A 12208-nucleotide genomic window follows, 5' to 3' on the forward strand; every position below is an offset into this window, starting at 1 on the left:
TCTGTAGAACTGGCTGGTCTCGAGCTCAGGGATTCACCTACCTCTGCCTCCTGAGTGCTTGGACTAAAAACATGTGCTACCACTGCAGGAAAAATTTAAAGACTTTTTAAAATTTTATGTGCGTGTATGTGCCTGTTTGTCTGCATGTGTACTACATGTGTATTCTGTGCCCACAGAGACCAGAAAAGGGCATAATATTCATTAGAATTGTATTTACAGGTAGTTGCATGTCACCTAATATGGGTGCTGGAAACCAAACTCCAGTCCTCTGCAAGAGCAGTAAAGAAAGTGCTTTTAAACCCAGAGACATGTCTTCAACTCCTAATTTCTTTTTAAAGAGTATCTCATATAGCCCAGGCTAGCCTAAAAATTGCTATGTAGCTGAGAATAACCTTAAACTTTTGATCCTCTTGCCTCCAGCTCCTGAGTGTGCTGAGATTACAGGTTTAGGAAATCACACTCAGTTTATAAAATGGTGAGGATTGAACCAGGGTTTCATACATGCTAGGGAAGTCTTCTATCAACTGAGATTTATCCCCAGTCCTAGAGATAGGACCTTCAAAAGTTAAGTGAGATCGTAAGAGTGGGTCCCTAAGAGGGATGCATGGATCGCCCTGGGAAGGGGCAAGAGATGAGATCTTCTTGGTAAACAGGGAGTTGGGGGGGTGGTAAAGGGGAGGGGATGGGGCGTGAGAACATGAGGGAATGGGATGGTCAAGTTGGGGGAGGGATGGAGTGGGAGAGCAATGAAAGATCTATCTCAATAGAGGGAGCCATTACAGGACTAGGGCAAAACCTGATGCAAGGGAAACTCCCAGGAATCCACAAGGATGACACCAGCTAAGACCCCCAGAAATAGTGGAGAGGGTGCCTGAACTGGCCTTCCCCTGTAATTAGATTGGTGACTACCATAACTATCATCATAGAACCTTCATCCATTAACTGATGGAAGCAGATGCAGAGACCCACATCCAATCACCAGGCTAAGCTATGGTGAGTCCTGTCAAAGAGAGGGAAGAGGGATTATAGGAGCAAGGGGGATCAAGATCATGATGAGGAAATCCACAGAGACAGCTGACCCAAACTTGTGGGAGCACACGGACACTAGACCGACAGCTGGGGAGCCTGCATGGGACCAAACTAGGACCTCTGCATGTGGGTGACAATTTTGTAGCCTAGTCTGTTTGTGGGACCCCTGGCAGTGGGACCAGGATCTATCCCTGGTGCATGAGCTGGCTTTTTGAAGCCCATTCCATATGGTGGGATGCCTTGCTGACCCTTGATGCAAGGGGTGTGGGGGTGGGGAGGCTTGTTCCTGCCTCATCTGAATGTGCCAGGCCTTGTTGATTCCCCATGGGAGGTCTTTCCCTTTCTGAGGAGTGGATGGGGGTGGGTTGGGGGAGGTGGGGGGAGCGGGAGGAGGGAAGGGAGGGGGAACTGTGGTTGGTATGTAAAATAAATTTTGAAAAAAGAAAGAAAATGTGACTGCAATAAAAAGTAAATAAAGTTCAACACCTCATCCTAAAAAAATAAATAAATAAGAGTGGGTCCTTCATCCAATATGGGTAGTATCCTTTTTAATTTTAATTTTTTTTTATTTATCTAGTTCGTTTTTTTTTGAGACAAGATTTCTCTAGCACTAGCGGTCCTGGAATTTATTCTGTAGACCAGGCTGGCCTCAAACTCACAGAGATCTGCCTGCCTCTACCTCCTGAGTGCTGGGATTAAAGGAATGTACCACCACACCTGGCTTGGGTAATGTCCTTTTAAGAAGAAGAAAGGATAGCAGAGGCAGGTAGCTCTCTGTGTTGTTCGAGGCCAACCTGATCTACATAGAAAATTTCAGGCCATCCAGAATTACATAATGAGACCCCATCTCAAAGAAGGAAGGGAGGGAGGGAGAGAAGGAGGGAAAGAAGGAAAAGAATGGGCAACATAGAGTGCACACAGAGAAAAGACCATGTGAGGCAAATACAGAAGGATGGTCTTGAACTCACAATCTTCCTGACTTAGGCTCCTGAGTACTGGAATTACAAGCATAGCAATGCCTGGCTTTTTATTGCATTAAAGCCTGATAGCCTAGGCAGTAAGATTAAAAGCTGGCATTGCAGGTTGATTTCTGGAAGCAGCAGGCTCTGCAGTGTCATTTAGCCTGCAGACTTTATTAGGTTGTTGGCTTGCTAGCAATGCATATGAAGAGGTGAGGGCAGGGTAGAGCAGAAAATCCAGTTGACTTGTTATGTGGGCCCTAAGTCAGTTTTGCCTGAACCCAGAGGAAAGCTCTGGAGCTAGCTAGACCTATCATGCATTTCCTGAGCTTGGAGAAAGATGAGACTCTCACCGATCCACTAGTGAATGTTGGATGCCCTAGGAAAGTTATACCCTTAAGCAGGAAGGCTTGCTGCAACTGAGCCACCTCTAAAGGGATGGACATCTGAGGACTGTCTGTTCACATCACTCACAATACCTGGGGCAACAACTCCTAGCTTAAATTTGGGACCCTTGGCAGCAGATTAGAGGGTTGTTGATCTTAGTTGAATTGACACATGAGGACAATGACTCATCCTAATTAGAATCCCATCCTATGAGCAGGGACATAGCATTTGATTAGTGTCTTAGGGTGTTATTGCTATGACTAGACACCATGACCACTCTTATAAAGGAAGACAATTAACTGGGGCTAGCTTAAAGTTCAGAGGTTTACTCCATTATCATCATGGCTAGAAGCAATGTGGCGCACAGGCAGACATGGTGTTGGAGAAGTAGCTGAGAGTTCTATATCTGGATCTGCAGGAAGAGAGTGACACTAGGCCTGGCTTGAGCATCTGAAACCTCAAAGCCCACCCCTAGTGACACATTTCCTCCAGCAAAACCATACCTACTCCAAGAAGGCCACACCTCCTAATAGTGCCACTCTCTGTGGGCCTATGGGGGGCATTTTCTTTTGAACCACCACATTTAGACAGCCTCACTCTGAAAGGCTATTAGATTATTCATCTATCATGTTCTTTGATCAGCAAACACTTAGAGGCTTTACTAATTTGTATGATTATTTTCAGTATTTTCTCATTTACAAAGTTGGTATTTGTTATTTGCTCATGAGTGTTAGAAAGTGGCTCCCATTGATCACATTACTAGAGTTCAAATATGGGTACCAACTGAAATATTTGGAGAAGTCTTTCATTAGCCCTTATGGATTGCCCTTGAGCTTAGGTGCACACATATTTGCATCTTGTCTCATGGAGACTGCCTGTTTTTAAAGTTATTGTGCAATGCCAAGCTATTTCAAGTGATGATGTGCCTGTTTCCAGTTACATCAGACTTAAATATTGGACAGTCTGTTCAGTGTGTGGTAATATTTTATTGTGGTTTTAGTTTGAAATATCCTTATATTTGGAAAGATACTTTTATATATTCATTTATACATATATTAATCTTTCTACTGCTAAATGCAGAACATCACAGACTGTGTATCTTTATTTTAAAAAACAAAGAGAGATGTGGCCATCCCAGCACTTGGAAAGCAGAGAAAGGAAGATCACAAGTTTGAGGCCCCCTTGGGTTACGTAGCTAGACTAAGGCCACCTTTGGCCACTGTATCTCAAAATCTAAAACAGAAAGAAAGGATGAGAGAGAGAGAGGGAGGATGAAAAAGAGAAATAAAAGAAGATAGAAAAGAAATAAAGCAGGAAAGAAAGAAGGAAGGAAGATACTTTATATAAATAGGTAGGTGGGTGGGTAGGTAGGTAGATAGATAGATAGATAGATAGATAGATAGATAGATAGATGGATGGATGGATGGATGGATGGATGGATGGGTGGGTGGGTGGGTGGGTGGATGGATGGATGGATAGATAGATAGATAGATAGATAGATAGATAGATAGATAGATAGACAGACAGACAGACAAACAGATAGATAGAGATTCTGGTCCCAGGTCAAGGGTCCAGTATAATGATGGCATACTTAATGGTAAGTAAGTGAGTAGTAAGGGAGTGCATGTGTGTGTGTGTGTGTGTGTGTGTGTGTGTGTGTGTGTATACACAAGTGTATGTGTATACATGTGCAAGCATATCTTCTGATTCATTCCCCCCCTTTTTTTTTGGTTTTTTGAGACAGGGTTTCTCTGTGAAATTTTGGTGCCTGTCCTGGATCTTGTTCTGTAGACCATGCTGGCCTCGAACTCACAGAGATCCACCTGACTCTGCTTCCCGAGTGCTGGGATTAAAGGCATGAGCCACCCGGCCCCTATTCTTTTTTTTAAAAGTTTGTTTGTTTGTTTTATGTGTATGACTGTTTTTGCCTGCATGTATGTAAGTGTACCATGTGGGTGCCTGGTCCCCATGAAGATCAGAAAAGACTGCCTCAGATTCCCTGGAACTGGAATTACAGATGTTTGTGAGCTGCCATGTGGATGCTGGTAATCAAACCCAGTTCTTTCGGAAATTAAGAGCTCTTAACCATTGAACCATCTTTCAAACCCCTCCCTATTTAAAAAAAAAATTGTGTGTGTGTGTGTGTGTGTGTGTGTGTGTGTGTGTGTGTGTGTGTTGTATGCACTTGAGTATAGGCACACATGTGGAGATCAGAGGACACCTTTCAGGAGTTGGTACTCTCCTCCCAATGTAGGTTTCAGGGATCAAACTCAAGTTCTCAGACATGCTGAGCAATCTCATTGGCCTATCTTCCTATGTTTTATAAGCCCTCCAGGAGTCACTTAGAGTGGCTCCACGCTAACATCTAATCCTAATTACCTTCTAAAGCCTTTACTGCTCAGATCTTTCCCTCTTCATCTGTTCCTCTAGATCCAATCTCCCAGTCTCATCCCCAACGCTGTGGCAGAGAACCTTCTGCGATCTCCCTTTCCTCTCTGACCCTATCCCTGATGAATCACAGGGATCTTCTCCCCTGACCTTCCTTCCCTCAACTCATCCCGGTATCCCAGCCTCCAACACCTGCAGGCATTCCCTGGGAACACATCAGCTGAGCAGGCCAGGGAAACAGGTAAGCCAACTGAAGACCTTCACCACTCCTTCTTCCCCTCCAAGTCCATTCCCCAGTCTCATCTCTAGCTCTGAAATAGACCATCAGCTGCAACCTTCCCTGCTCCCCTGTTCCCATCTCCTGTGGATTTTATGGATGTTACCCTTCTGGCCTCCTTTCTACCACTTGTTGCTTTGTCCCAGCCCACAACTCCAGCTGGCATCCCCTGCTAACTAACCCACAGGCCATGCCTGCCAGGGGACCAGGTAGGCTGCCTGCACATGTTCTCTTCTCCCTCTGCTCCCCCAGATCCAATCCCTCAGTCTCATCCCCAGCTTGCAGCAGAACACCTGTGGAAGCCTTCCCTGCCCCCTGTTCCTATCTCCTGTGGATGCCCCCCACTCATTGCTTTGTCCCAGACCCCAGACCCAGCAGGCTCCCCTGCTAACCCATAGGCCACACCTGTTAGAAAAGCAGGTAGGCTGCCTGCAGATCTTCTACCTCTGTTCCCACAGATCCAATCCCACAGTCCCATCAAAAGCTCTGAAGCAGAACAACTGTGGCAGCCTTCCCTGCCCCCTGTCTCATCACCTGTGGATCCCACAGACCTTCCCCTCCTAACTCTCCCCTCCTCAACTGTTGCTTTATCCCAGGCCCCAACTCCAGCAGGCACTCACTCACTAGCTCAAAGACCACTCCTTCCATGGAAGAAGGTAGGCTGTCTGCAGATCTTCTCTTCTTCTGTTCCTCTAGATCCAACCCTCCAACCTCATCTTCATTGTTATAGCAGGTCTTCTGGGCTGATCTCTCTTCACTGTCTCCCTCCATTCCAATGAGACAAAATAAGTAGATCAAGATGGCACACTCTGTTCTCCTCCCTCCTGTGAACCCCTTCAAACCCCTAGCCTATCCCCATTCCTAAATGTCAGCTCGCAATATCCAGAAGCACATTTTATCTGGAACCTCCAGTGGCCACAACTCTCAAGTCCAAAGAGGATTTCCTACCAGACAACACATGGCCATCACACTCTCTGAAAATCCAGAGAGAAAACAAAAACCAAAGAACAAAGCACCCATCTAACAAAGACAAAATCAAGGAATCAGCACCAAGACCTATAATCATCCTAATACCAGATGCCTAGATATTAGCATAAAAACAAAATCAATAACAACCAGGGCAATATGTCTGCACCAAAGCCCAGCTATCCTACCACAGCAGGTCCTGAATATTCCAACATAGCTGAAGTACAAGAAAAAGACCTTAAAACCAGCTATATAAAGATGATAGAGGTTCTTAACAAGGAAATGAATAAATCCTTTAAAGAAGTCCAGGAAAATACAAACAGTGGAAGGAAATGAATAAAACTGTTCAAGACCTGAAAGTGGAAATAGAATCCTTTAAAGAAGTCCAGGAAAATACAAACAGTGGAAGGAAATGAATAAAACTGTTCAAGACCTGAAAGTGGAAATAGAATCAACAAAGAAAACCCAAACTGAGAGAATTCTGGGAATGAAAAATTTAGGAATTTGAACAGGGAGTACAGAGACAAGCTTTACCAACAGAATACACAAGATGGAAGAGAGAATCTCAGGTGTTGAAGATACAAAGAAGAAATGGATACATCAGTCAAAGAAAATGTTAAATCTAAAAACATCCTGACACAAAACATCCAGGAAATCTGGGATGATGAATAGGAATAGAAAAATAGAAAGAATCTCAGTTCAAATGCCCAGAAAATATTTTAAACAAAATCATAGAAGAAAAGTTTCCTAACCTAAAGAAGGAGATGCCTATAAAGGTATAGGAAGCATACAGAACACCAAACAGATTAGACCAGAGGAGAAAAATCCCCTCAGCATATAATAAACAAAGCACTAAACATACAGAACAAGAACAAAGAAAGAATTAAAAGCTTCAAAGAAAAAAAGACTAGGTAACATATAAAGGCAAACTTATTAGAATTACATCTGACTTCTCAGTGCAGACTCTAAAAGCCAGAAGGGCCTGGACCGATGTGCTGCAGACTCTAAGAGACCACAGATGCCAGCCCAGTCTACTATACCCAGCAAAACTTTCAATCACAATACATGGAAAAAATAAGACATTCCATGAAAAAGCCAAATTTAAACAATATCCATCTACAAATCAAGCTGTACAGAAGGTGCTAAAAGGAAAACTCCAACCTAAGGAGGTTAGCTACACACATGAAAACATGGGGAATAAATAATCTCAGACCAAAATCAAAAGAGAATCTCTCTTCTCTTCTGTCTTCTTTCTCTGTTCTCTCTCTCTCTCTCTCTCTCTCTCTCTCTCTCTCTCTCTCTTTTGCATGCACACACCACCACTACCACCACTACCACCACCAGCACCACCACCACCACCACCACCACACCACCACTAACAAAATAACAGAGATCAATAGTCATTGCTCATTTGATATCTCTCAATATCAATGGCCCCAAATTCCCAATAAAAAGACACAGACTAACAGAATGGATGTGAAAGCAAGGTTCATCCTCTTCTGCATCCAAGAAAAATACATCAACATCAAGGATAGACATTACCTCAACATTACCTCAGGATAAAGGGTTGGCAAAAGATATACCAAGCAAATGGACCTAAGAAGTAAGCTGGTGTAGCAATTTTGATATCTAACAAAATAATCTTCAAACCAAAACTAATCAAAAGAGATAGAGAAGGACACTACACAGTCATTAAAGGAAAAATCCACCAAGATGCCATTTAAATTCTTAACATCTATGCTCAAATACAAGGGCACTTACATTTGTAAAAGAAACACTACTATAGATTAAATCATATATTGACCCTCTCACAAACTGATAATGAGAGACTTCAATGTCCCACTCTCACCAATAGACATGTTGTCCATACAAAACCTAAATAAGGAGCTAAAAGAAATTATAAACCAGGCTGGAGAAATGCCTCAGTGGTTAAGAGCACTGACTGCTCTTTCAGAGGTCCTGAGTTCAATTCCCAGCACCCACATGGCAGCTCACAACTGTCTATAACTCAAGTTTCAGGGGACCTGAAATTTCCCATGGCAAAACACTAATGCACATTTAAAAAAAAAAGAAATTATAAACCAAATGGACCTAATAGATATTTGCAGAACATTTCACACAAACAGAAAAGAATATACCTTCTTCTCTGCACCTCATGGAACTTTCTCTAAAATTGACCACATACTTGGACACAAAGCAAGCTCAACAGATACAAGAAAATTGAAATAACACCTTGCATTAAAACTGGATATCAGCAACAACAGAAAGCTTACAAACTCATATAAATTGAACAACTCTCCTAAATGAAAAGTGGGTCAAGGCAGAAATGAAGAAATTAAAGACTTCCTAGAATTCAATGAAAATGAATATACAACATACACAAACTTTGGGACACTATGAAAGCAGTGCTAAGAGGAAAGTTCATAGTACCAAGTGCCTCCATGAAATAGCTGAAGAAATCGCATATTAGCAACTTAACAGTACACCTGAAACTCTAGAACAAGAGCAACGAAAAAGTAATCATACCCAAGTGAAGGAGACCCAGCAAGAAATAATCATACTCAGGGCTGAAATCAATAAAATAGAAACAAAGAGAACAATACAAAAAAATCAATGAAGTAAAGAGTTGGTTCTTTGAGAAAATCAGTAATATTGGCAAAGCCTTATGCAAACTAATAAAATAGAGGGAGGGAATATACAAATTGACAAAAATCAGAAACAAAAAGAGGGGCATAACCACAGACACCAAGGAAATTCAGAGAACCACAAGGGCATACTTTTAAAACCTATACTCCTGGGGCTAGAGAGATAGCTCAGGGGTTGAGAGCACTGGCTGCTCTTCCAGAGGACCCAGGTTCAATTCCCAGAACCCACGTGGAAGCTCACAACTGTCTGTAACTCCAGTTCCAGGGGACTTGACACCCTCACACAGATATACATGCAGGCAAAACACCAATGCACATAAAAATAAATGAATCTTTAAAAAAAACTTGTACTCTGCCCAATTGGAAAATCTAAAAGAAATGGATAATTTTCTTAATAGGTATCACTTACCAAAGTTAAATCTAGATAAGCAATTTAAACAGACCTGTTACCCCTAGTGAAATAGAAGCAGTCATTCAAAGTCTCTCAACCAGAAACTGCCCAGGACCAGATGGTTTTAGCCCAAAATTCTACCAGACTTTCAAAGAAGAGTTAATGCCAATACTCCTCAAATTATTCCACATAATAGAAACATAAGGAACATTGTCCAATTCATTTTATGAGCCACAGTCACCCAAACTACATAAAGACCCAACAAAGAAAGAGAATTACAGACCAATTTCTCTTATAAAAATAAATGCAAAAATTCTCAATAAAATACTTGCAAACAGAATCCAAGAAGACATAAAAAAGATCATCCACCACAATCAAGTAGGCTTCATTCTAGAGATGCAGGGATTGTTTATATGGTGGATTGTTTATTGATTTACATATCAACATATTGATAAACAATCCACCCTATAAACAAACTGAAAAACAAAAACCACATGTTCATCTCACTAGATGAAGAAAAAGCCTTTGACGAAATCCATCCTCCCCTTTGTAATAAAAATTGTGGAGAGATTAGGGATACAGGGGACATACCTCAATATAATAAAGGCAGTTTACAGCAAGCCTATAGCCAACATCAACTTAAATGAGAAGAGAAACTAAAAAAGCAATTCCACTAACATCAGGAACAACACAAGGTTGTCTATTCTCCAGAACTATTCAAGATAGCACTGAAAATCTTAGCTAGAACAATAAGACAACTGAAGGCAATCAAGGTGAAGTACAGATTGGAAAGGAAGTAGTCAAATTATCTTTACTTGCAGATGATATGATAGTATACATAAATGACCCTAAAAATGCCATCGGGGAGCTCCTATAACTGATAAAATTTTTCAGCAAAGTACTTGAGTACAAAATTAACTTACAAAAAAACAGTAGCCCTCCTATATATGCAGATGACAAATAGACTGAGAAAGAAATCAGGGAAACAACACCTTTCACAATAGCCTCAAATAATATGAAATATCTTGTGGTAACTTGCTGTGAGATATCTTTCTGTATGTTGTGAATATGTGTTTTTCTGATTGGTTGATAAATAAAACTACATTGGCCTATGGCAGGGCAGGATGGAGCCAGGAGGGAAATCCAAGAGAGATAGTAGGAGGAGAAAGGAGAGGAAGGAGACGCTGTGAGCAGCCAGCAGGAGAAGCAAGATGTGAAAATACCAGTAAGCCATGGCCACGTGGCAACTTATAGATTAATAGAAATGGGTTAATTTAAGATATAAGAGCTAGCTAGCAAGAACCTGAGCCATTAGGCCATATAGTTTGAAAATAATATAAGCCTCTGTGTGTTTATTTGGGACCAAGCAACTGCAGTACACGGGTGGGAGAGATTTGTCCTGACCACAGGGCCCGGGCAGGACCCGAGAAACCCTCTGGCTACAGTAACTAATTAAGCAAGTAAAAGACTTGTATGATAAAAAGTTTGAATAAAGTCTTTGAATAAAGAAACTGAAGATATCAGAAGATGGAAAGATCTCCCATGCCCATGGATCAGTAAGATTAATATAGTAAAAATGACCATCATACTAAAGGAAATGTACAGATTCAATGCAATCCCCATCAAAATTCCAACAGAATTCTTCACAGATCTTGAAAGGACAATTATCAACTTCATATGGAAAAACAAAAAACCCAGGATATCTAAAACAATTCTGAATAATAAAATAACTGCTGGAGGTATCACCATTCCCAATTTCAATATGTATTACAGAGCTATAGTAATTAAAAGTGCATGGTTTTTGGCATAAAAATAGACATGTTGATCATTGGAATTGAAGACTCAGACATAAAACCACACACCTATGGACACCTGATTTTTTTAAATAAAAAAGCCAGAAATATACACTGGAAAAAAGAAAACAGCATCTTCAAAAATGGTGCTGGTCAAATTGGATATCTTCATGTAGAATAATGCAAATAAATCCATACTTATCACCCTGCACAAAATTCAAGTCCAAATGGATTGAAAACCTCAACATAAAACATGATACACTGAACCTGATAGAAGAGAAAGTGGGAAATAGCTTTGAACTCACTGGCATAACAGAAGTCTTCCTGAACAGAACATCGATAGCACAGGTTCTAATATCAACCATTAATAAATGGGACCTCATGAAACTGAAAAGCTTCTGTAAGTTAAAGGACAGCATCATTCAGACAAAGCAGCAGACTACAGAATGGGAAAAATTTTTACCAACTTACCATCCAATAGAGGACTAATATCCAAAATATATAAAGAACTCGAGATACTAGATATCAAAAACCTAATAATCCAACTAAGAAATGGGGTACAGATCTAAATAGAGAATTATCAATAGAGGAAACTCAAATGGCTGAAAAACACTCAAAGAAATGTTCAACATCCTTAGCCATCAGGGAAATACAAATCAAAACTACTTTGACATTCCATTTTACATATGTCAGAATTGTTAAGATCAATAAAACAAGTAACAAGCTCATGTTCTTGAGGATGTGGAGTAAGGGGAACACTCATCAATTGCTGGTGGGAGTGCAAACTTGTACAGCCACCATGGAAATCAATATAGTGGTTCTTCAAAAAGTTGTGAAATCAATCTACTTCAAGATCTAGCAGTACTACTCTTGGGTATATATCCAAACGATGCTTCATCCTAACACAGAAACACTAGCTCAGCCATATTCATTGCTGCTCTATTCATAATAGCCAGAAACTGGAAACAGCCTAGATGTCCCTCAAAAGAAGAATGGATAAAGAAAATGTAGTACATTTACACAATGGAGTATTACTCAGCTGTTTAAAAAAATGACATCTTAAAATTTGCAGGCAAATGGAACTAGAAAAAAATCATCCTGAATGAGGTAACCCAGACCCAGAAAAATAAAATGGTATATAATCACTTATGTCTGGATATTAGCCATTAAATAAATAATAACCAACCTACAATCTATAGACCCAGAGACGTTAGGTATAGGGGAAGAGACTAGGGGTGACAGATGGATCTGATCTCCCTGGGAGGGAGAAATAGAACAGATTTTATGGGTGAACTGGGGACAGAAGGGATATGGGAATGGGAAGATCAGGTTGGGAGGGGGAGGGAAGATGAGTTTGAGTATGAGATTTTGGG

The 12208-nt window shown here is 40.9% G+C and overlaps 1 long non-coding RNA gene across 3 annotated transcripts in view; it reads left to right on the top strand.

The window, feature by feature from the left end:
* Positions 1-12208, top strand: part of LOC128100601 (uncharacterized) — a 91542-nt gene that overhangs the window by 9074 nt on the left and 70260 nt on the right. For all 3 annotated transcript variants that reach the window (XR_008214977.1, XR_008215029.1, XR_008214911.1), the window contains exon 5: positions 4806-5004. This is a non-coding gene — a long non-coding RNA (uncharacterized LOC128100601). The remainder of the gene's footprint in view (positions 1-4805; positions 5005-12208) is intronic.

This window comes from Peromyscus californicus, unplaced genomic scaffold (genome assembly GCF_007827085.1).
Source record: "Peromyscus californicus insignis strain IS unplaced genomic scaffold, ASM782708v3 Scaffold_10__1_contigs__length_136768540, whole genome shotgun sequence".
NCBI lineage: Eukaryota > Metazoa > Chordata > Mammalia > Rodentia > Cricetidae > Peromyscus > Peromyscus californicus.